Source organism: Megascapheus bottae, chromosome 3 (assembly GCF_031878675.1).
Source record: "Megascapheus bottae isolate mThoBot1 chromosome 3, mThoBot2.hap1, whole genome shotgun sequence".
Lineage (NCBI taxonomy): Eukaryota > Metazoa > Chordata > Mammalia > Rodentia > Geomyidae > Megascapheus > Megascapheus bottae.
Window position 1 is genome coordinate 26,315,771 of NC_143511.1, and position 23,700 is coordinate 26,339,470.

A 23,700-nucleotide genomic window follows, 5' to 3' on the forward strand; every position below is an offset into this window, starting at 1 on the left:
AACAAGGCCTTCTGTGGCCAGTTAAAAGGCATTTTTCTGCTGGAGAGAGGAGAAGCATGGGGCACAGGGTATAATATACAAGAGTTCTTAATATATTTTATTTCAATGACTATTGATCAAATACTTAACTGTAGACTGTTTACAATTTTGATCCTTGTTGTAATCACAGAGGAAGTGTTTATGGCTAGACACTTAGCTTTCTTTTAAGGTGCTCACCTAATGTACTGTTTACAGGGCAAATGTCCCCAAACATCTTCTTATTCTCTGAAACATTACTTCGAATAGCTTACATGACTCACTTGTCAGACAACTTAATTAGAGGCACTGAAGTGAAAAGGGAAGTTCTGCTGAAGTTTTCTGTTGTTATTGTTGCTGTTTGTTTGTTTTTGGTTTTTGGAGAGCATGTGGCATTCAACAATAAGATGAAAAACTTTTTACATAGGGCTATCTTCTAGCAGCTTAAAGAAAACAGACAAATTTAACATTAAATGAAGAGGTTCTTGTATTGATTGGCCCAGTTACTTAAAAAGTGATCTGAAGCCCATAGACTGACTACACGTGATAAATTGTACAGATCTCTAAGCATTCACACACGGTGAGACTGAGGGAGGATGCTCTTACTGTTCCTCTCAAAAGAGTTCTAACAGAAAGGCACATTGCCTGTTGACATCTGAGTATACAAAATAATACTAATCAAAATGAACTCCAGGATGTTTTGTTCTTTTTTCTTTTTTTGCTGTTTTTCTTTTCTTTCTGACTTATTGGTTCATCTATATGTCTTTGGGCGTAAAAGCGGTGGCCCAGAAATGGAGGGACAAAAGGTGAACAGATGTGGCCATGGTATTCACTGGGCAGGCATGGGAAGAAATCACTAGGGTAGAGCAAGGGAAGGGATGCCACTGGCCACCAAGAAATGTACACTTGTCCTGACTTAGAGAACGGTAGCAGCTCTGTAGATCACCTTTATGTAAAAAAAAATCACAATAAAAAAATAAAATAGGCTCTGCTTGTTCTTTGTAAAAAGACAGAAAGTGGTGTTGATCACATTAGTTCTTAGCATTGTATTCATTTACCAGTGAGGATAAATGCCAGCACTACATGCATTAAATGCATCTGAAAACACATTTCCAGGGGTTTAAAAGGAGATACTACCAACGCCAATTAGATTTTTGCCCAAGAAGGCACTGAGTGAATTTTTTCCCCCAGTTTCACATACGTTGCCAGGTGTTGCTGCTCAGCTTTCTCAGAAGACTCTTACCAGTCTATACTCTTCTAGAGACTTTTTGGAGACACGTTGATGGCTAGATTCTTGCTCCGGAGCCTCAAAGACCTAAGTGAATGAAGATGGCTGGCCAATCAGGCATTAGCCTGGGCAAAACAGGAAGTTTTGCAGCACTAGAGGAAGCCAGTAATCTCTAGCCAGGCGCTGACCAAGGAGAATGAGGATTGTGGATACCCAGACAGATTTTGGGGAGAGGCAATCAGGATTCTTTATCTAGTCTGCGAGAAACTTAAAGTGACTTTTAACCTGAAGGAACCCCAAGCAAGGATAGGAGCAGAAAGCCAATATTTCTTTCTTTTAAAGATTTTTTTAAATGAGCACATATTAGTTGTACAAGAGAGAAACTCACTGTGACATTTACATATAATATACTCTGGTCAAAATCATCTTTTTCATCTTTCTCCCTCATCCTCCTTCCCCTTTCTTAATACAAATTCCACAGGTTTCCTTGTGTATACCAATAGTGGCTGAGGGTGATTTTTCTTCTCCTCACCACATTCTTGGCAGCAATCATTAATGCTTATTTATTATTTATTTTAAACATTACCATTCTGGCTGGGGTGAGATGGCATCTCAGCTTTAATTTGTTTTTCCTTTTATGGCTAAGAACATTTCCGGCCCGCGCCCCCCCCCCCCCGCCCATGTAGCTAATGTGTCTGTTAGCCCTTTGTATTTCTGTAGAGAATTATCTGTTCATTTTGTTTCCCATTTTATTTGGTTGGATTATTTGTTCTTTGCTGCCTAATCAGGGAGTAGGGTTTTATTAAAGATGCCAAGCTTGATTTCAGAGTAGCCAGTTCTGAGCATCCAAGGTAAAAATGGCCAGAGGCAGAAGGAATGACACCACTCATGAGCCTCAGATGCAGCTTCATCACAATTGCTTGTCTTAATGCTTAAAATCCTAATCAGATGGGGGCATTAACTTGAAAGGCAGTCATTCTTACCACATCGTGTACTGTTTAGGAGCTCCAGGTCAGAGTAAGTCACTGGAAGAAGTTCAGAGAAAAAGAGAGATACTTCCTAAAGAACCCACTCATTCCTGGGCAATAGGCCACATGCTTTCTGTATGCTTCCTTTTACCTAGCTGTGTATCTATATATCTATATCTTTCTGTGGGTGTATGTATGTATGTATGTATGTATGTATGTATGTATCTCCCCCCCTTTCTCTTTGTCTGTCTGTCTGTCTGTCTTCTGTCTTTGTGTCAGTACTGGGACTTGATCTAAGTGCCCAGTGGCTGGGCACTGTCCTCTAGCTTTTTCTCAGGTCTAGCACTCTACCACTCTAGCCACAGTTCCATCTTAAGGATTTTGGTGATTGGAGATACAAGTCTTACCAACCTTCTTGCCCAGAACTGTGATCTAGGAGTAGCTAGGATTATAGGGATGAACCACTGGCATCTGGATGTATATCTATCTATCTATCTGTCTGTCTGTCTGTCTATCTATCTATCTATCTATCTATCTATCTATCTATCTATCTATCTATCTATCTATCTATCTTTCCATCTATTATCTATTGTTGGTCCTGGGCTTTAACTCAGGACCTGGGCACTGTCCCTGAGCTTTTCCAGTCAAGGTCAGCACAACACCACTTCCTGCTTTCTGGTGGTTAATTGGAAATAGGAATCTCATGGATTTTGCCTCCTGGACTGGCTTTGAACTGCGATCTTCAGATCTCTGCCTCCTGATTATCTAGGATTACAAGTGTGAGCCACTGGTGCCTGGCTTCCATTTAGGACTCATTTTTTTTTTAAAGCAATCTTACAGCACCATTGAGAGGAAGCTACAAAGACGTCCTATCTAGCTATTATCTCTCGCATGCACACTCTTTCGTTATCACCACCGTGGATCAGAGCAGTGCATTTGTTACAACAGGCAGATCCACGTTGACTTACCATAATCATCCAAACTCTACTCGTGGTGTTGTGTGTCTTGTGGACGGGAGAGTGTATCTACCATTATGGTGTCAAAGCAGAGTAGTTCTTCCCTAAAATATTCTATATGGTCCAATGGCTTTTTCCTCCCCTCTAACTCCTGCCATCATAAACTTTTTCCTGTGTCCATGGTTTTGCTTTGTCTAGAATACTCTGCAACTCTGAAGTTGTACAGATTTGTTCCTTTCACTTCCTAATATGCTTCATGGCCTAGGAACTCATTTTTTTAAGCACTGGATAACATTATATTGTTAGGGCATATCATAGTTTATTATCCATTTACCCACATCTCAGTCCCTAAGTAGCTAGGATTACATGTGTGAGCCATTGGTGTCTGGCTAAATAGGTGCAAATTATATTCTTTCTTCCTTTGTGTGTGTGTGTGTGTGTGTGTGTGTGTGTGTGTGTGTGTGTGTGTGTGTGTGTGTACTGGACTTTGAACTCATGACCTTACTTACTTTGCTAAGCAGACACTCTTAGCATCAAGCCACGCCTTCAGTTCAATGTGTGCTTTGGAATGAGTCATTGCGTGAATCATATGGAACAGCTGAGACCTTTTATTTCTTTCCTGTGAGGAGAAAGCATGTTTGTCAGAACATTTGTGTTCAATATAGACACAGTCTTGAGCTAGAGAGGCATGTTTGTTTGTTCTTGTGATTAAAATGTGGAGATGACTTCAGGAACAGCTAGAGCCAGGTGTCAGGCCATGTATTCATGTCTGACTGACTTCTCATACTGTTTCATTCTCCCAGGGAATCATTCTCACTCAGAATCTCTTTCTACTCCCTGTCCCTTGGTGACTAAGTATTCAGCCACAGATTCTGGTTTACATTTTACTGGCTCAGAAACCTTCGTAGAAAGGAACTATTTCTTCCCCAATAGTTTCTGGAGGAGAAGTTCTGAGACACGGGCCATGTGTCTGTCCTTGAACCAATCTCTGTGGCCAGGATGACAGACTCTTCTCATTCACTAGGCTTGCTCAGATGATCACCATAAATGCTGGGACTTGTAGCTGTATCCAAACTGCTTTAGCTATATTGTGATTTCTCCCAGGAAGATCGAAGGCAGCCATGCAGGGACACAAGGTAATGGATGCCCAGGAAGGCAGAAGCCACATTGGCACACACCACAAGTACGAAGAATGGGAGAGGAGTAAGTGAGTGACATAGATTTACTGACTGTTCTGTGGTTTACGCCAAGCTGCTGCATCTGGTTGACTTTTGTCTAATCATCATTCAGCATTGAGCTGGCAAATCACAAGCAGTTGTGGTTTTAAATTTTGTAAGCGACAGAATCACTAGGACAACATTACAAATGTATCCATCTATTTCTTTTGTCTTTGTATCTTAGGCTCAGGAGAGCAGCTCTGGGCATTGATTCTCCCCTTTTTTACCCCCACAACCCCCCTCCCATCCCACAGTCCTGGCCAATCTGAAGTTTCCTGGGTTGAGGCAGCCTGGAGCCTGGCCCAGAGAGCACTCTGTTAAACACAGAGATGAAGTTATCATGGGCTTGGCCCATTCTCCACTGGAGTTTTTATGATAATACTATCAGCCAAAAAGATGAAGCAAGACGTGGTGCTTTAGAACAATGGAGCCCCTGGGTTGAACACTGTAGACCAGGGGAGGTGGGAAATAAAGAACTTGAGATTCCTGTGTGTGTGTGTGGGGGGGAAGCCACTGTAATTCTGAAGGTGTTTTGCTGAGGAAAGGCGCTTGTGATTTGTGAAGCAAGACTAATCTGCTTGTGGGAAGCTGCAGCATGAAATGAGACAAGGTGTGATCATCTGTCAAGTTCTACAGAGAGATGATTTAGGGGGAGATAGTGGCTTGAAAACGTGAGGATGGGTGTTACTAACTTAATCCATATGATGCCTTGAAAACAAAAAGTATATTAGGGGGCGAAAGGCATGAAGCAGACATTCCTCATTGTCTCCAGGTGAGATTTCGCCTGTGAGTTTACAAGCAAGTGTTGGCCTGCTGTGTGCAGACATTTGTACAATAGATTAGAGCGCACAGATCGCCACAGATGAAAAGTCAGGGGAGACACCTCTGACTCTTTCCCTTCCCCTGTCTAATTTATCTATCTCATTTATTCCAGACAAGAGCTCCTTTACTTTGTGAAAATTAGAGACATCTGTACTTGACCAACTTGAGGACAACCAAAGCTTAGGATGCCAGGTGTGAACAGATGGCTTGTAGGGTCAAGAAGGTGACTCCTTTCTTCCTCCTCCTCCCCCCCTCCTCCCCCTCCTCCTCCTCCTCCTCCTCCTCCTCATCATCATCATCATCATTGACAATGATCAAGAGGTATTTGCCAGGAGGAAAGAAGGAGGGAGAATTAAGCTTCAGTAAGAGATGCAGATGCTAGAAGGACTAGGATGATTCACTTAGCTAGGAATGTGCTTCCAATTCCACACAACAGTTCTCTGGTCCCCCCTGTTAATCTTGGGGCACTGCTGCTGCTGCTGTGAAGGGGAAGCAGCATACAGAATAGGATGGCATCTGCGTGTGGATCATTCATTTTTCCTAGGATGCTTACTTCCAGCCCTCAGACTGGGTCAAGGGCTTCCACAGGTAGGGGAGAGATACTCAGAAAGCTGGATTTGTCCTTGTGAAGATGGGAGGTCAAGAAGTGTAATTATCAAGGTAACTGTGGCTCATATCTGTAATCCCAGCTATTCAGGAGGCTGAGATCTGAGGATCATGGTTCAAAGCCATCCTATGCAGGGGAGTTTGTGAGGTTCTTATGTCCAAGTAATCACCCCCCTACCCCAACTGGAAGTAGAGGTATAGGCTCAAGTAGGTAGAAAACCAGCCTTGAGAAAAAGAGTTGAAGGAGAGTGCCCTGGGCCTTAATTCAAGCTCCAATACTCTCCTCCACAGTCATGGACACACATACACAACTAGACAGTAAAATGAGTCCCATATGATTTTTGTTTAAATTGAAAACCTGATATATAACTCAATCATTGGGGAATTTTAAAGCAGTTTAGTACTACTTTAAAATTAAAAAATTAAAAATTAAAAAAATTAAAAAATTGGGCATATCAACTTATTTTTCTTGTAAGTAGACACTATTTTTCAGAGAAGTTTAAGGTTTACAGGATTTTCTACAGGTCTTCAACAATTACCTAGGCATAACCTTCCCTTAGCATCCTCTAGAAAAGAGGGGTTCATTTGTTACAGATAACTGACCTGCACTGACACATCATGACTAAAGCCCAAAGGCTTCCCCCTTAAACTCTTTCACTGATCCAATTTCTAGTATATCAGATTATTGGAATAATAAACAGCCTTAATTATATGCATTTTAAGGTTCTTCTATGCTAGTTTTTAATCCTTGATGCTGTTTGTACGACTTGGTAGTTCATTTCTTTTTCATACTGAGTAATATTTCATTGTCTGGACGTTTCATTCTCTTATGGTGTGGGGATGGAAGGTTTGTTCCTGAGAAGAAGGGCCATGGTCAACAGTGGAGTGGGTCTGAGCTCTGTATGAGCCACACAGCATCTAGGAGCTTCCTTCTGTCTGCCAACTGGAATTCCACTTGATATAGTGATTTAGGGTACAGAGCAACCTTTTTCTATGTCCTCTCTCTTTTGTAATCTCTCTCCTCTCTCCTGTAATTTTTGATTGGATTCTTTGAGAACAGAGATGTCAAAGTAGTAGGAAAAGGGGAAGAGTGTGGGCTTTTGAAGAGAATTTGTGTTTAGGTCTCAGTTCTGGTACTTGTGAACTATTGGATTCTTAGAAAAACCATTTGACCTCTGTGTCTGAGCTGTGATTTCTCCATTTGTAAAGGGGAGACAGAGTTCTCAGCTCAAAGGCAGTTTGGGAGAATTCAAGCCCCAATACGATTTCATAATTAATACAATACCCTCTCAAATATTCATTTTAATAAATTTTTCAGTGAAGTGACTGGATCCCTGGTAGTCTTGCTCTTGGCTTCCCACTATGTTTCCCAACAAGTCCAGTGATGGAAAACCAGGGGCGTTTATTGTATCTTCATGCATGGAAAGTTAGTGTTTGCTTAGTGTGGGTAATTTTCAGGTGCATATTTATTCAGCAATTTTAACTCATAAATGAACCTTCCTTCACTCTCTTAAGCCTCCTGCAGCTCCCCAAATCACACACCAAACAAAACACAGGCTAGCCGAATAAAGACTGTCCCAAACTCAACATGAGCTGCACTGAACATTCAATTCTAAGTGAATCAGCTGACAGGTAGTTTTCTCCACTATGGCCCTGGTCAGGCTATTTCCCCTGAGTCCTTCTGAAGACAAAGGCAGTGTCAGGTAAACCTTCAAAAGCTGTTGCCTCTAGGAACCCTCAGCAGGGCATGCAAACATTCCACATTTCTCTGGTTTGACTACAGATCAATGGAGGTTCAACCATAGCACAGCTGTGTGTAGGTCTGATGCATTGCTATTCACTCCGGACAGAATTCATTGTTGTATGAGAACATATTAGTCTTTCTCATAAGCTGTTCCACTGAAATACAATGAGAAAATCACTCTGAAGTTGCAGGGAGTCCTGTCAGATTACTGTTGGAGTGTGTTTGTTAATTCTGAACCTTTTTCACTTACAGGAGTGTGGATCTGTGCCTTCTAGCGTGAGATAACTCCATGAGATCAGGAGCCATGTGTCATCTATTGTTCTTATAGGAAACCCACGACATAGGAAGGAAGTTCTAGGAGCTTCAGGAGAGGAGTGAACTGTTTCCTGGATATTTAGCAGTGGAAAAGAAGTGACCGTCGAGGCAGAACATGTGTAGAGTTCAAGACTTCTGGGCTAGGATCTAGTAGGGCATGCCGACATTGTCTTTAGAGTTTTATTGTGGATTTGCTGGAGGAAAGAGAAAGGTGACAGCTCAGTCTCAGGTCTCTAGGGGAATGGGTTTCCCTGACCTTATCATATATATTTTGAAATTTTTTCTTGGAAACAGATATAACTGGTGAAGGATGAGTACTCCACAAAAGAAAATTAGAAGCTGGGCGTCGGTGATTCCTATGTGTAATCTTAGCTACTCAGGAGGCAGAGGTCTGAGGATAGTGATTTGAATCTAGCCAGGGTGGGAAAAGTCTGTGGGAATGCTAGCCTTGAGTAAAAGAAAAAAAAAACAACAATTCAGGCACAATGCCCAGGCCTTGAGTTCAACACACACACACACACACACACACACACACACACACACACACACACTCACACACAATTAGAGACTGTCACAGGAAGCTGCTTTCCAAATCCATTGATAAAATGACTGCGTCCACCTTTCAGGGGATATCTTTTATACACTTTCACTTTCCAAGAAGTGTTCCGAAAGGTAGGCCATTCATTCGAATTCGTCTTGATGCCTCTCTTTATGAACGATGGCTCAGCTACTCCCGAAGAAGTTGGCTGTGTGAGGATTTCAAAAAAGGATGCATTTTGGAATATCTTTCCTGTTGACAGCTTCGTGTGTATTTAGGAATTGCACTAAACATGTCATTTCACATTATTTCATTCTTCCTCATCAAAACAACCCAACCAGATAATTATTCTTATTTTGAAGATGAGAGAATTAAGGCTCAGAAGTTAAATAACTAGAAACCACTGAGCTGGTACTGGAACCCAGCCACATACAAGCTACTAATCACTCTGATCCGCTGCTATAGCAAAGTAAAATGAAACAAAACAGTCACAATTCTCTTACACTTTTCTTCTCTCTGTGTTATCTTTCAGTGGTCAAAACCTAGTTCCTTCCGTTTCCCTGGCACAGTATTTTAAAGTAATTGTGAATATGAATAACTTTGAGAAATACCTGAACTGTCATTACCTTAGATTTATACTCTGCTAATTTATTCCTAGATAACTGGCAATTAATTACTTGTCTCTCCTCTTTAAGGAGGAATTGTCAAGTGTTGACACTGTAGCTTGTTCAGGAAATAAAGCACAGAAAGATGCCATGTTGGCAGTGGACATGACCTTATATTATATCAGGGGCTTGATTAGATTGGTACCCATCCTGGGATGGGTTTGCTTTTCGAGAAGAGAATGAGGAGGTAGAGCTCAGGAAAGAGAATGTCCACTGCAGCCAGAAGGAGATGGTCTCAAGTGTTAGGGCAAAGGTGTCTTTGAGGAAGAGGGAAGAAAAAAGTAGGAGAAGTTATAGGGAGTTTGTTATTCAAAGAGAGAATTTAGCTATGAGAAAACCCCTAGAGGAGAGCATGAAGTGGCAGAAGAATTTGGAAAGAAGTCTAGACTGAGAGTGGTATTCAGAAGAGATTGGCAGTGCTACAGACTTGGGAGAAGGATGAAAGGAGTTATGATTGTCACTCATGAGCTATTTTGTGGGGGAAATGGCAGCATTTATTTCACAACATGGAGCTGGGTAAGAAGGACTAGGTAAATAACAGTTTTAGCATTTTACTTGGTTGGTATGGGTTATGGTGGCTAACTGGGTCAGAGCTGAAGAAGGAAATGATGTGGAGAAAAGGGGATGGATTTGCTTTGGGCCACATTGGGAGTTGGTGTGGATGCAGGGGGAGCCTTCTAATGAGGCAGCCCAGTAAAGCACCTAGAGCCAGGACCTGGGTGAACTGTCCATGTGAAATGAGAATGTCAACCAAAGAGTAACTTACGGATGTGTTTTCTTCCCTTGAAGTGCATGCCCTGGTGTGTGGCTCTGAGTGAGCAGGCAGGTGTGTGCCGGTATGGAAGTCACAAGCAGGTGTTTCACAGTCAGATCCAACATCAAACCTCAGCTCTGCTACTTTCTAGTTATGGGAACTCAGCAATCAGTGTAATCTCTCCGAGACTCAGGAGAGGCAGTTACAAAATGAGGAATGATAATGCTAGCCCCATTAGGGGAGAAAATGATACAAAATTGTGTATAGTAGTTTCCTTTGCAAAGAAGCATACAGTAGCACTCAGAACTCCCCACTTCACAGATGCCCTTGCTGTGTATGGGGTCCTCTGTGTGGAAGATGGGGGTCTTACTGATAAGCTTGTCCATTATTCTGAGGTTGCTAAGAAGGGATAAAATCACCCATCTCTTCCAGAGGCCTCGCTGCAGAAAGGTGCGAGCTCACCAGACAGGCAGAGCATTTTCTTTAAGCAATTTCCAGAATCCCCACTGTCTGCATACCTGCTGACCCCCTGGAGTGGTTTAGCTCCATCCAGCTGCCATACATCCAGGGAAGAAGCTCTTTCTAGGTCCTTATCAACTGTCTTCCTTCCCAGCTCCTTCTAGCAATGACCTGTGAGCTCTGAAAACACTGAACTCAGAATGACTTTGGACAGTGGCCAAAAGACCCAGTACCAACCACAATAGTCCCCAGATATCCCAGGTCTTACATAAATACAAATCAATTGTTTTTATTTGAAAATGCTCAAAGCAGGGGTTATAGTTACTTAAGTCATGTAACGAGTACTTTTCCTTTTGGCCAATGTCACCCCTTCCCTCACTCTCTCCCAGTTTTTCTTCCCATCCCACCCATAAGTTGTATGATTCATTTTGAATATAGTGTCTAGTGAGAACCACTGCTGCATTCATTTACCCTTTGTCTCTCCATTTCTGTGCCTCTCCTTATACTCCCAAACACATATAGACAAAGAAGACAAAAAGAAGAGAAAAGAAAAACAGCAAAAAAAAGAAAGAAAGAAAGGAAAAAAGAAAAAACCCTCTTGTTTCTATTTCCTGGAGTTCATGGGGCTTGAATTAAGGGCCTGGGTGCTGTTTCTGAACACTTTCGTTCAAGATTAGCACTCTACCACTTTGAGCCACAGCTCCACTTCTGATTTCTCAGTGGTTCGTTGGAGTCTCATGGGGACTTTTCTGCCCAGGCTGGTTTTGAACCAGGATCCTCAGCTCTCAGCCTTCTGAGTAGCTAGGGTGACAGGTGTGAGCTATTAGTGTCTGGTGATAAGTATTGTATGATCAGATGGACATAGACATTGCGCCTTTCTGCTCTTCTCCTAAGAGTTTCCTTCTTTTTTCGCACTGTGTGTGACTATCCTGAGACTTGTACACTTGATTATGTCCCAGTGTCAAATACAGGTTTTAATTGATCTCCAGTGGAACTTTATTGGCCATGCCATTGGTTGTAAGACCATAACAAACATTGTTTCAAGGGCCACCACATCAGCAAACATCATCTTTGGATAAGCCAGAGATGGGCAGACTGGTGGATGACCGTGTATGTGAGTCTGACAAGCCTGCTTCAAGGCAACAAACCCTGGGCAAGATGAATGCGAGTCTTGGCAGCTTTTGGAGGAGCCAGATCCATTAGCCCAGGACTTGAGAGGCTGTTTACACTTAGAGGGATTCATTTATTTCCTCCTTGTGATGTAAAACGGTGTCAAGTCTGATGGAAGAATGCCCGAGTGTTATATGTGCTATTGGCTACATGAAGGGTACCCCTCGTCTGTCAGCTGTCCTGCTAACTTCTTGGGGAATAACGTCCTCTACCCAGCCCCTCCCCCACGCCTGTGTGCAGCTGTTCAATGGAAGGGTAAGGCAAATGCAGTCTTCCCTGGAAATATGGCCGGAGTCAGAATGGCACCAGGCTGTGTGCTGGCATTCACCAAATCTCCTCTTCTGTTGTCATGCTAATATTCACATTTGGCACTCAGCAAGTGCAGTTCCGTCTTTTATGTCTTTAGGTGGGATTGTGGGTAATGTTTGGAAAGAGAGATTTCCATAGGTAGGTATCCTGCAGAATACCTCTCTGAAAGGATTTATCAAGAAGAAATGTGCAAGCTGAAAGGTGGAAGGAAGCTGGAGGAAGGAATGGGAGAGGAGGTGAAGATTAGGGAGCAAAATATATGATTTTCAGCTGCCCTGGGTAGCCTGGAGCAGTCTGTTCTCCCCTCCTGGGAGGGAGGCTCTGCAGGTTGCAGTATAGATTGGATAGATTTATGCCCTGCACGCTGAATACATATCCATGACTCTCCACGGCACAATTTTGAAAAGGTGATTATGGGTCTGACATGAAGGAATATTTTATATGAAATTGCTGAAAGATCTCTGGGCACTAACGATAATCACCTTAGTACTTTAGAAAGTGTTCCAATTTGTTTCCCGTTAGCTGTTTGGCAGTGAGGATTTGCATGCAATTTTAGCACAGAATCTGGGCACCCTGTATACCATCCTGCTCCGTAGAGGGACTTTCTTGGGAGAAAAATATTCTGTGGTTTGGGAATAAGTCCCAGGAGATTTCAAAACGTGCCCAGACTTCAAATCTGAAATGCTACTTCTTGAGAGTATTTCAAAGAGACAAAATACAGGAAAAGGATGTGAATTAAAAAGATGCATGCTCAAAGTCACTCATCATAGCATGATATAATTTGTATATCCTGCCATGTGAAATGCCATGCAAATATGTACACACACACACACACACACACACACACACACTTGATAAAGCAGAATTGGCTACAACTTAAATGTGCCAAAGAAGGGCATTTAGTGTTTCACAAAGCACTACAGAACAAATATGGATTGCTCAGAGAGAAAAGTAATTCATAGAATGGGATTTTATTTTATTTTCAGTAAATACATACCCACACATCTACCTATCTATCTATCCATCTATCTATCTATCTATCTATCTATCTATCTATCTATCTATCTATCTCTGTCTGAAGCTAAGTCAATCAATAAATTTATCTATGAGGAATTCTATAAGGAATATAATAAAATAAATATAGTAAACAAAGGTGGTCATGTTAAGTTGGTAAGATCTTGGCTTAGACTTTGTTTTGTAAAGCATGAGTTACCTGTTATATTAACATAGAATACTTGTGTTGCAAAATAGTACTCCCTGTATCTTTTTTGGACTGTGCCCTAATCTATGAAGCGATGTTTATACCATCACTTCATACTTGGTTACCATAGTATCCAAGAATTATTCCATTCAGTAATCCCTCAGGTCATCTGTTGTCTTCAACCTTACTCACATTCCGTGATTACATGGAACAGAGAGGACAGTGAAAGCCATGTTTTCTGTTTTCAGAGGGCACTACCATAAATTGGTGTACCTGTTCCACTATTAGGTTCATGTCCATGGTGAACTTGAATGAAATAAATACAGGCTCACTCATACAGGGCCCATGGAATTGTTTTGTTTCTGTCCAAATTCTTTGAAAGTGACCAAGTGAGAAAAGACAAGATCTGCAGTTAAGTGATTCACCCACCCCCTGAAGAGAAGGCAGGTGAGTCAACAAACCCTTGAGATTAGTAACACCAAGAGTTGTTGATCCATATAAACTGATTTTTGCGAGGAGTCTTAGGTCTCTTTTTTTTTTTTGTAGGAGTTGGAGGAGATTTCAAGTTAAACGACATAAATGAGTAATGTATAAATAGAATACATAGAAAACATTGGCATACATAAAAACAACCTTTTAACTTTTCCTATCATAAATTGTACATATTTTTTCTACCACCAATTAATGTATACATTCTGTTTCCTTCTATAGTGCCATCAGAAGTTCTGCCATTCTTATGTTATCCTTCTTTCTGGGATGGAGTTTATGGATGACACATAATGGCAGATCTGATGCTATTACTTTGGCAACATGGCTTTCCAGGTCAGTGATGCCTCAAGCCCAGCACTTTTTTTCCCCAGGGATGTTTAGCTTTTATACACTAGTTATTGTAAAATATTTACCCTGTTTATTACCAAATAAAATATTGCTTGTGATTGTAATCTATTCTTCCAAATACTGTTTGGTCAATGCTCCAAATTTTTTAAACATTTTTTTTGCCAGTTCTGGGCCTTGAACTCAGAGCCTGAGCATTGTCCTTGGGCTTTCTCAAGGCTAGAGCTCTACCACTTGAGCCACAGCACCATTTCTGGCTTTTTTTCCCCTTATATATGTGGTACCGAGGAATTGAACTCCAGTTTTGCTAGGCAAGCACTCTACCACTAGGCTAAACTCCCGGCCCTCCAAATTTCATTAGAGATACATTTTAACATTTGAAAGCTGAAGAACCTAAAGGCAATACGACTTTACTTAGAGCACACAGCTTATAGTTAGAGCTAGGACTTAAAACTAGGAATTGGGCTCCATTTTTAAATGGTCTTCCAACCATGTCAGAGTTAAGGTTTGGTTGCTGTGATGGATAAATGCTGGCATTGCTGTTAGCTTTTCTATATGGTGTGTAGATTTAAAAATATTCAGCTACTTATTAGCCAACTCTATTACAACAAAGTCTACCTGTTAACAAGGGAACTAGGACTATTCAGTGCTCTTGTTGTTGTTTAATTCTTCCTTCACCTCTTTGTTCTCTTATTGCCTTGGACCCTGAGTCTGAAAGATTTGATTTAAACTTCTAGCTCTGTCACTCACTGGTTGTGCAAGACTTGGTAAGTTTCTTGAAAAAGAGGAAAATATCTACTCTAAAGGGGTGTTGTAAGGAAAAATGAGAGAATTCATATAAAACATTCAGCACAGAGCTGGATTAGCACTGCCAGTAAACAAAAGCATTCTTGTCACTAACAATTCTAAGTGATATTACGAAATGAATTTCATATACACATACATACCTGAAAGCAAAGCGGTAATAAAGCAAAGAATTAAAACTCTATTTTTTTGCCAGTCCTGGGCCTTGAACTCAGAGCCAGGGCACTGTCTTTGGGTTTTTCTCAAAGCTAGTGCTCTACCACTTGAGCCACAGCACCACTTCCGGCTTTTATCTGTGTATGTGGTACCCAGGAATTGAACCTGGGTTTTTTTTTATTAAAAGATTTTATTAACACTGATTTTTTACATCATATTTCAAATGTCAAGTTTAACAAACAAGTATTCAAGAATGGAATCTCTATAAGCAATCACTGGCACAAAAATTTAAGAACAAAATTAAAATTAAGCTGAGAGTTTGTATGTCATAGATACATGTCAATCTATATATCATATGTCTATAGAATATATGTCCCATCATAGATCTATATGTCTGTATAGTTATATTTATATCTCTAAGTTCATGTCAATGACCTCGAGTACCCGAGTATTGAGTCATTGCTCTTGTACAGTTTGGATCTAATATCAAGGAGACCATGCGCCTTTTATTCCTTTGGTCTTGACTTATCTCATGCAACATGATTTGCTCTAGTTCCGTCCACTTCCCAGTGAATGCCATTATTTTATCTTGTCTGTTGGCTATGTAGAATTCCATTGTGTATGTGTATATATCTATATCTATATATATCTATATATATCACATTTTTTTGTATTCATTTATCTGTAGTGGGGCATCTGGATTGTTTCCATCGCTTGTCTGTTGTGAATAGTGCAGCGATGAACATGGCTGTGCAGGTGTCCTTATCGTACCCTGGGTTATGATGTGCAGGATAGATGACCAGAAGTGGTATGGCTGGGGATGAAAGGTCTATGTTCAGTTTTTTGAGGAACCTCCAAACAGCCTTCCAGAGTGGCTGTACTAGTTTACATTCCCACCAGCAGTACAGTAGAGTTCCTCTTTCTCCACATCCCTGCCAGCCTTTGTTGTCTGCTGAACCTGGGGTTTTGTACATACTAGGCAAGCACTCTACTAGTAGGCCAGGCTCTTGGCCCCTAAAATTCTAATTTTTGTGAAGTAGTTTTGAAGCACTAGAAATCATGGGGGCCATCCATTATCCAACCATCTAAACCTCTGGATGATTTCTGTTAATTCCAGAATACCTAAGAGCATAGCTTATTAAGAAGGAGAAATGGCATTGTCTAAGTTCTAGCTAGAGTAACAAGAGTATTTCCTTAGATTTTCCTGAGCATCCTATGTGGTGGGTGTTATAGTGTACACTTTATTGCATACACAAATGGACTTTTGGAAGTAAACTGCTGTGCAACATGTAGATTGGCAAAGCAGGTATTGAAATACTTTGCTCTGGGATCCATCACACATTTGAGTAGATAGCATATCTGAAATGTTAACAAGTCAAAGTTCTAGGATTCCCCCTTGATGTTCCAAAGATTTATCTCAGTGAACATCAAAAATTCATGATACATATTCATCCTTCTAATAACATGACAGTTATACTAATGATTCAAACACAGGCCTTTTTGTCACTACTGGAGATTTTTTGAATGGAATCCATTGTGGAGTGATTTGGTAGTCTTTGTTTATGTAAGTCTTACAAGTAGAATGTAAATTATAGGCAGGAGAATGAGTTCAGTGGCCAAAAAATATAACGATTTCATTTTTGGTTATGTTGTTTGACAATGAATGGCACAGATGTGGGAGAGTTAGTTGACACCAAAATCTTCTAAACTGAGTTGTGGGCTTGTGTTAGTGACAATAGGTTTGCTGTGACTGTTCAGGAGAGTTCTACTTTCTTATTAACTTATGATCGCTTTCTAGAATCTTCTTTTCAAAAATTACATTCCTATTCTCACCCTTAAAGGCTTAAGGTATATTTTTCTCCAGCGAAATTAGCCTTATATGTAAGCCTTGGTTAGTCTTCAAACATTTTGAATATGCTGATCTCTTTTTTTGGATATTTTTCTTAAATATTAGTTCTGTCCTGGTCTTTTGATTACTTTGTGAGAAACAGCTGTATTCTCTGTTAGCATGACATGAAAATTTTCTTTGCAGAGGACCAGAGACAGGAAAGAGAAGAACAAGGAAAGAAAGACAGGAACAGGGAAGTTGAGGGATGAACCCAAGTGGGAGAGAAGCTGAGAGCTGGAATGAAGGAAAGATGGAGAAGGAGATAAAGAGAGAAGTTATGAGGACTAGAGGTAGAATGAAGGGAGAGAAGAAGACAGATGGGAATAAGGGAAAGTGAGAAAGGGGGGGAGAAGGAAAAAAACCAAGAAGGCAGAACCTGGGCTCCTCCTGGGCCCAGCAGGGAGTTAGCAAGAAAGAATTTGAAACCAGAAGGACAATGTTATCCAGAACCAGGAGTTGAACCTAATTATAAGCAGACCCTGCCTACCCACTTTGGAAGAATGATGGACTCCTGGCATGCGCCCTCGCTTGGCAATCTCCGCCCCCATCCGGGCTGCCATAAGGAGATACGTAATGTCTAGAGCAATGGGAAAGTCATGCTTGCAGATGGTACAGATGGAGCTGCCTCATAAAATGACTCACTGTGAATCCTCACTGAAATCTCCACTATAAAAATGATAATGGAAAAAGCACAAGAAAGCCTAAATGGGCTTGAAAGAAATTTGTTCCAGCTTGTGTAGCTCCCTTCAAATTTTTGTAAAAGACCCTATTAGAAAATGCCAGCAAGATAATGTATCTTCTTTTCTCATGGCTGTCCTTCCCCTCTTCCCCTCCCCACTTCTTTTTGACATCAACATGTAAGTGAAAGCAGCAAGGGGAAAAGAGGACGGAGTACTGGGAGAAAAAAATGTAAGAACTATTTATTAGGCAAGAGGCTGATGTTGTGGAATGGGAGGGCTGGGGAGCTTTTTCTGGAGAAAGGGAGTGGTGATTTGGAGATGGAGAGGGCAGGCTTTAAGAAGGACATATTGTGTTTTGCACGGCATCTTGATCGGATGTTACTAGAGTAAGCTGGGCCTCTTGGAGAGTGAGATCAGAATCTGAATGAGGGAGGTTATGAAGCTGTGCAGATTTCTGTTAGCAGGATGAGGAAGTTTTTAAGCCCAAAGAGCATTCCATTCTGAAAGTAACTTACTGGCTTCTTCAAAGTCACTCAAGGTCACGATTCTTTTTCATTTGGTTGATCTCAAATGGTCCAGATTGTGGGTACAGACCGTGTCAGAAGTGGAGGCTATCATTCAATGGAAAGTCTTATCTAGACTCTCTAGGTAAAGAGTTATAGAATAGAGGGAAAAGTATGCTGGCAGCCCAGACTCAGGGCTCCTAGTCTTGATACCACTGAACTTCAATGCAAGGAGAAGAGTCCAGAGTGGGCTCCATCCATCATACTGATGGGGAGAAGGGAACACTTGGTGAAGGTCAACCAAGTTTAGAATTAAGGGAGCGGTGAGGGGATGGATGGCAATGTATTTGGGAATTCTGTGAAATTGTTACCACCCCAATGTGTAGGATCACAGGGGATGGGACGATGTTTCTGGAGGCCAAATGACAGAAGAGTTTGCTGGGAATGGGATCTCTGGTATTGTGGTTACCATGGTGATAGTCGCGGGGCTATAGTCACTGCTAGACAGAGGGTCAAGCCAGGGGGTGCAGAGAAATTCTGTGACCTCTTGTTTTTCTCCTATCTCTAGGTGCTTTGCATTGGTCAAGTCCAACCTAAAGACAGCAATGAGGGAAGCCAGAGCACAGAAGAAACTATAGAAGAGAGATGGGGTTCATGAAACAAGAATCAAAACAGTCAGTATGTAGGCCTACAGAGATAGATGGTCGTTTCTTAGTGCCAGAAATTAGTTCCTTTGTGGCTAGATCTAGGTAGAAGAGAAGTCTATTCAAAATGATGTAGGCCTGTGTCCTCTGCTGAATTCCAGTGAGCAGAGATCTAACGCTGATAAGAAACAAGAGTCTTAAGTGGGGAAACTGAGGTAGATAATCTGCCATTTGTTGAGCTATCAAAGGAAGCTTACTACATTTCTTGTATGCTTGCTACATTTCTTGATGGACCCAGGAATTGGGCTGGGCCTGGACACTCACAAAGTTTTAGTTGTTGGAATTTCTTCTGGGTGGGGAAGAAAAGCTGGAGTGATAGGGGAGGGTGGTTTACTTACTTATGATGTACTTGTCAGCAGATGTGAATACAGAAGCCTTAGAGGAATGGTGGGGCGTGAATAAGAGCCTGGAGACTTAGCTGCCAGGTACCCAAAGAGCCACAAAGAGGTAGAAAATGGGCCAAGGTGCCATGCATACCTACAGCCTTCCCAATGAGATGATACTCCTTTACAACCAGAACCTTCACTTTGTCTCCCTTGTCATCATTCTGGGTCATCTAGAGAATCACAGGTGTGGGGATAGCTTATAGAGGACAGTGTAGAACTGTGAGGGGAATTAGAAGTTTAGGGGAGAGGGAACTTCATATATATATATATATTATATATAGCTGTATCTATAAGTATACATATATTTCTGCAGCTTCTCTGATTTCTTTGGAAAATAATATCTTTTGTGAAAGTACATAAAAAAAGGGACTCAAAAATTTCAGGTTAGAAGAAAGCTGGTTTCTCCATGAGCTAAAAAAATTAAATAACTATCTTGTGTACACAGCATCAATTTCCATTGAATATGTCCATCAATGATACTAAAATGGTGGTATAGTAGTAGAAAATGCGTGAAATTAAATTTCATGATTGTTTTTTTGGATGTTCCCAAAGAACATTATGATTAATTATCATCTAGTTATATCACTATGGTAAATTTTGGCATCATGTGTTATGGCTGTCTCGGTCTTGAAAGAAACCTGCATTGTGGGTTTTGTGGTTCTTTCTCCTGGGCTTAGGAGGGGCCATAATCCTTTGCTGCCTTCTTTATACATGACAACCAATTTTCATTTTCCATCAGTCATGGGGCTTGAACTGAAGGTCAAGGCACTATCCTTGAGCAATTTTGCTCAGGGCTCATGCCGCAGCACGACTTCCAGTTTTCTGGTAGTTAATTGGAAATGAAAGTCTCATAGTCTTTCCTGCTGCGGCTGGCCTTAAACCAGCATCCTCACATCTCAGACTCCTGAGTAGCTGGGACAACAGGCGTGAACCTGCCTTGCCCAATTCCATCTCTCACTTTCTTTTCCTGGAAAGGAGCCCCGACACGTTATCAGCCTTGGTCACTACCACAATAGAGACAGTGATTACTACTAAAAAGTAATAGTTACATTTGATCTTTACTTTTGTACTTGATGATATTGTAGACATTCTTTCTTTCCCCTTTATGGCCATGGTTGGAGAGACTGAAAGTGTGCATATTTTCTATAAAACATCTCTAGTTCTACTTACAACCCTTTTTTCACATTTGCATCTTCTCTCTCTCTCTCTCTCTCTCTCTCTCTCTCTCTCTCTCTCTCTCTCTCTCTTCTTTCTTTCTTTCTTTTTTGGCTCAGTAAGTAGGTTTGAACTCAGGGCTTCATATTTGCTAGGCAGGTGTGTTAGGATATGTGAGTCACACCTCCAAACTTTTTGCTTTAGTTACTTTTCAGATGAGCTCTTTGGCTTTTGCCTGGGGCAGATGTGGATGATGTTTCTTCTACCTCTGCCTCCTGTGTAGCTAGGATTACAGGCATGTGTCATTACGTCTAGCTTCCTTTGTTATCATCATCATCGTCATCATAGTGATTCTTGTCGATGTTATTTTTATGGTTATGGGGTTTGAATTCAGTATCTCATATTTGCTAGTCAGGTGATCAACCACTAGGCCTTTAAAATTATTTATTTATCTTTAATTGTTATTGTGAAGGAGATGTTCAGAAGGGTTACAATTAATTATATGAGTCAGGTAATGAGTATATGTTTTCCCTCATTTTATCCCAGTTTTTCTTTCCCTCCTCCTTCCCCCCACAAACTGTATAGTTCATTTCCAACACAGTGTCTAGTATCACTGCTGAATTTGTTCATCCTTGTCCCTCCATTTCTGCGTCTCCCCTCCCTCACCCTCCTCAAAACAGACAGACTTACATACAAGACAAAAGACACAGAAAATAAAACAGCAACCATGGAGAAAATTACAACAAAAATTCACCTCTTGTTTCCATTTCTTTTTTTCTCTCTTCCATTTCTTGAAGTTCATTTTGGTAAATATTATTTTATATGATCATGTACACATAGTGATTGGGCCTTTGTGACCCTTTCCTGAGAATATTCTCCTTTGGTCTTACTGTGTGAATCTGTGGAGTCCTATATAATTTATCATGTTCAAGTATAATTTTTTGTCTTTTATCATACAGTATGTTTACTTATAGATTTATAGACAAATTCTAGTGACAACAAATGCAACCAATGCAACCAATGTTTCTTTGGGTTTGGATATTTGGGATGTTTTTCCCCCAAGTCTTTCCATTTCCTTATAAATAGGGCAATGTCATTTTATTTGATGGAAGCATAGAATTGTGTATATATACAGCACAGTTTCTTGGTTCCTTCATCTCCTGAAGGGCATCAGGGTTGATTCTGTATTTTGGCTATGGTAAACAATGCAGCAATGAACATTGTGTGTTGGTGGCCTTGTCTGTGGTCATTTGGGTAAATGCCAGGAGTGGGGTTCTGGGTCACAGGGGAGTTCTACATTTAGTCTTCTGAGGAACATCTATACTGCTTTCAAGAGTAGCTGAACAAGTTTACATTCCCACCAACAGTGTAATAGACTTCCCTTTTGGCCACACCCCAGCCAGGCATCTGTTATTGTTAGTTTTCATGATAATGCCCATTTTCACTGGGGTAAGGTGGACTCTCAATGTTGTTTTGAATTCCATTTTTTAAAATTACTTGGCTGTTTTTTTATTTAGTTATATTTCAGATAGGGTTTCATAGGGCTTGCTTGGGGCCAGACTCAGATAGAGATATGTCTAGTTATGGCTATTTGTATAAGCTAGGGTTGCAGTTGTGCCCAGGTTGCTTGTTGATATGGCTCTTTCATTAACTTTTTATGTAGGCTAGCCCTCAACCTTTGTCTTCGACTACCTGAGATAGTGGTGGTGAGATAGCATATCCTGCTACATTTGTATCTTGGAATCATTTGGCCCCTGTGCTTTCTGTCTTATGTGGATGTTTCATGGCATCTTGAAAATGTCGTCCTGAATATTTCACTTATAGATGAGGTGAAAATTAAAAGTTATTATGAGACACTTGCAAGTGAGAAGGAGAACGAATCATTTACAAAAGACTTGGGCGAATGATTTGACCTTCTAATATCTAGTCCTGAAACAAGTAGCTTGATTGAAGGAACTGTATTAGTTCTTTTCATAGAGGTTTAGATTCAGGGTAGTGGTTCTGTATTTCCCTCTACTTTTGGATCTACTATATCCAGAATTCTGTCTTAGCTTTGTTTCAGAAGTTGTCCCCTTATGATTGATGTTGAATATTATTGTCTGTGGATGAGGAAAACTAAGACCAGGGAATGCACCTGAGCTATTTGGAGGATAGGCTCTGCCAACTAGATTTTCTAAGCTCTGGGGAATGTTAGAATACTGCAGTAGTTCCAGTGTTAAGTGTTCTGTCTTAGGGTCTCTGTGAGTATAGTAAGACCTTTCTCTTCATCTTCCTGATCCTCTATCTAGGCTGGTGGTGGGATCTGAACATGCCTGCTGTTCCGTGTACCTGGGCTGGCACTGGTTCCACACACCCCTCTGTGGTCCTTCACTGAGTTCCGGTTTGTTCCCTGGCATGTGCTATTTCTTTCTAGGGAGTTATCTTGGCATGGGTGAAATAATAAATAGCTTTATTTTAAGTAAATTATAAATAGCTAAATTATAACTAACTATAGGGCTGTTGTTGGGTCTATTAGTCCAGAAAGGTAAGGCTCTTCTTTTAGTCTTCATGTGGTATTTCTGAGCAGTTTGGATTATATGCCCGTATTAGCCTAAGACTGGAGGAAACTTCCAGAAAACTTTAAAAACTTTTCTTGTTCCCCTACACCAAGTCTGAGGAACAAAGGCAAGTGAGCCCTGGCTGTACTGTCCTTTTGTGTGGCTTGAAAGGGGGTGTGGTCACTGCTTTCCATGTGCCTGAAGGGTGTGCTTTTATGGGTGCCTGACTTGTAAACTGGAGCTTGAATTTGGGGTCTTGTATTCTCCTTTGGCTTTTTTGTTCATAGTGGAGCCATGACTGTAGAACCAACTTTTTGTTGTTAAACAGGAGATAGGAGTCTCATAGATTTGTCTGCCCTGATTGGCTCAGAACCTGGATTCTCAGATCTTTGCCCCTGAGTGGTTAGGATTATAGGTGTGAGCCATCAGAGTGCCTGGCTCCCATATATATATTTGCCAATCCTGGGCTTGAGCTCAGGGCCTGAGCACTGTCCTTGGGTTTTCTCAAGACTAGAGCTCTACCACCTAAGCTACAGCACCACTTGCAGCTTTTTCTATGTATGTTGTACCGAGGAATCAAACCCAAGTCTTCATGCATACTAGGCAAGCACTCTACCACTAGGCCAAACACCCTGCCCCCATAATTATATTTTTATTGTGCTCTGTTTTAACTACTGCAGCTATACAATGTGCTTATTTCACTCATTAGTTGTTCTTGCCTATTTACTCTTTCAGGTGAGCTTTAAGATTACTTTGTCAATTAGCAAAACTGAATTGATGTTTTTATTAGCATTGTATAACATTAAACTTTCACGTGAATTGGTAAATTTTGACCTTGTTACCTATCCAACCTTTCCATCTTAATATGTGGTATATATTTTTGTTTAGTCAAAACTATTTTAAATGCTCTTCAGTGAAGTATTATGGTTTTTCTCTATAAATTTATTTGTATTTCCCATTAAAGTTATCTCCAAGCATTATATGCTACTATTAATCTAAATAGACTCATTTTATCTTTCTATTTCCCTGATTTTTTTTTCCTGCTGGGCAGGAAAGTGACTCAATTTTACAAAATATGTATTTTAT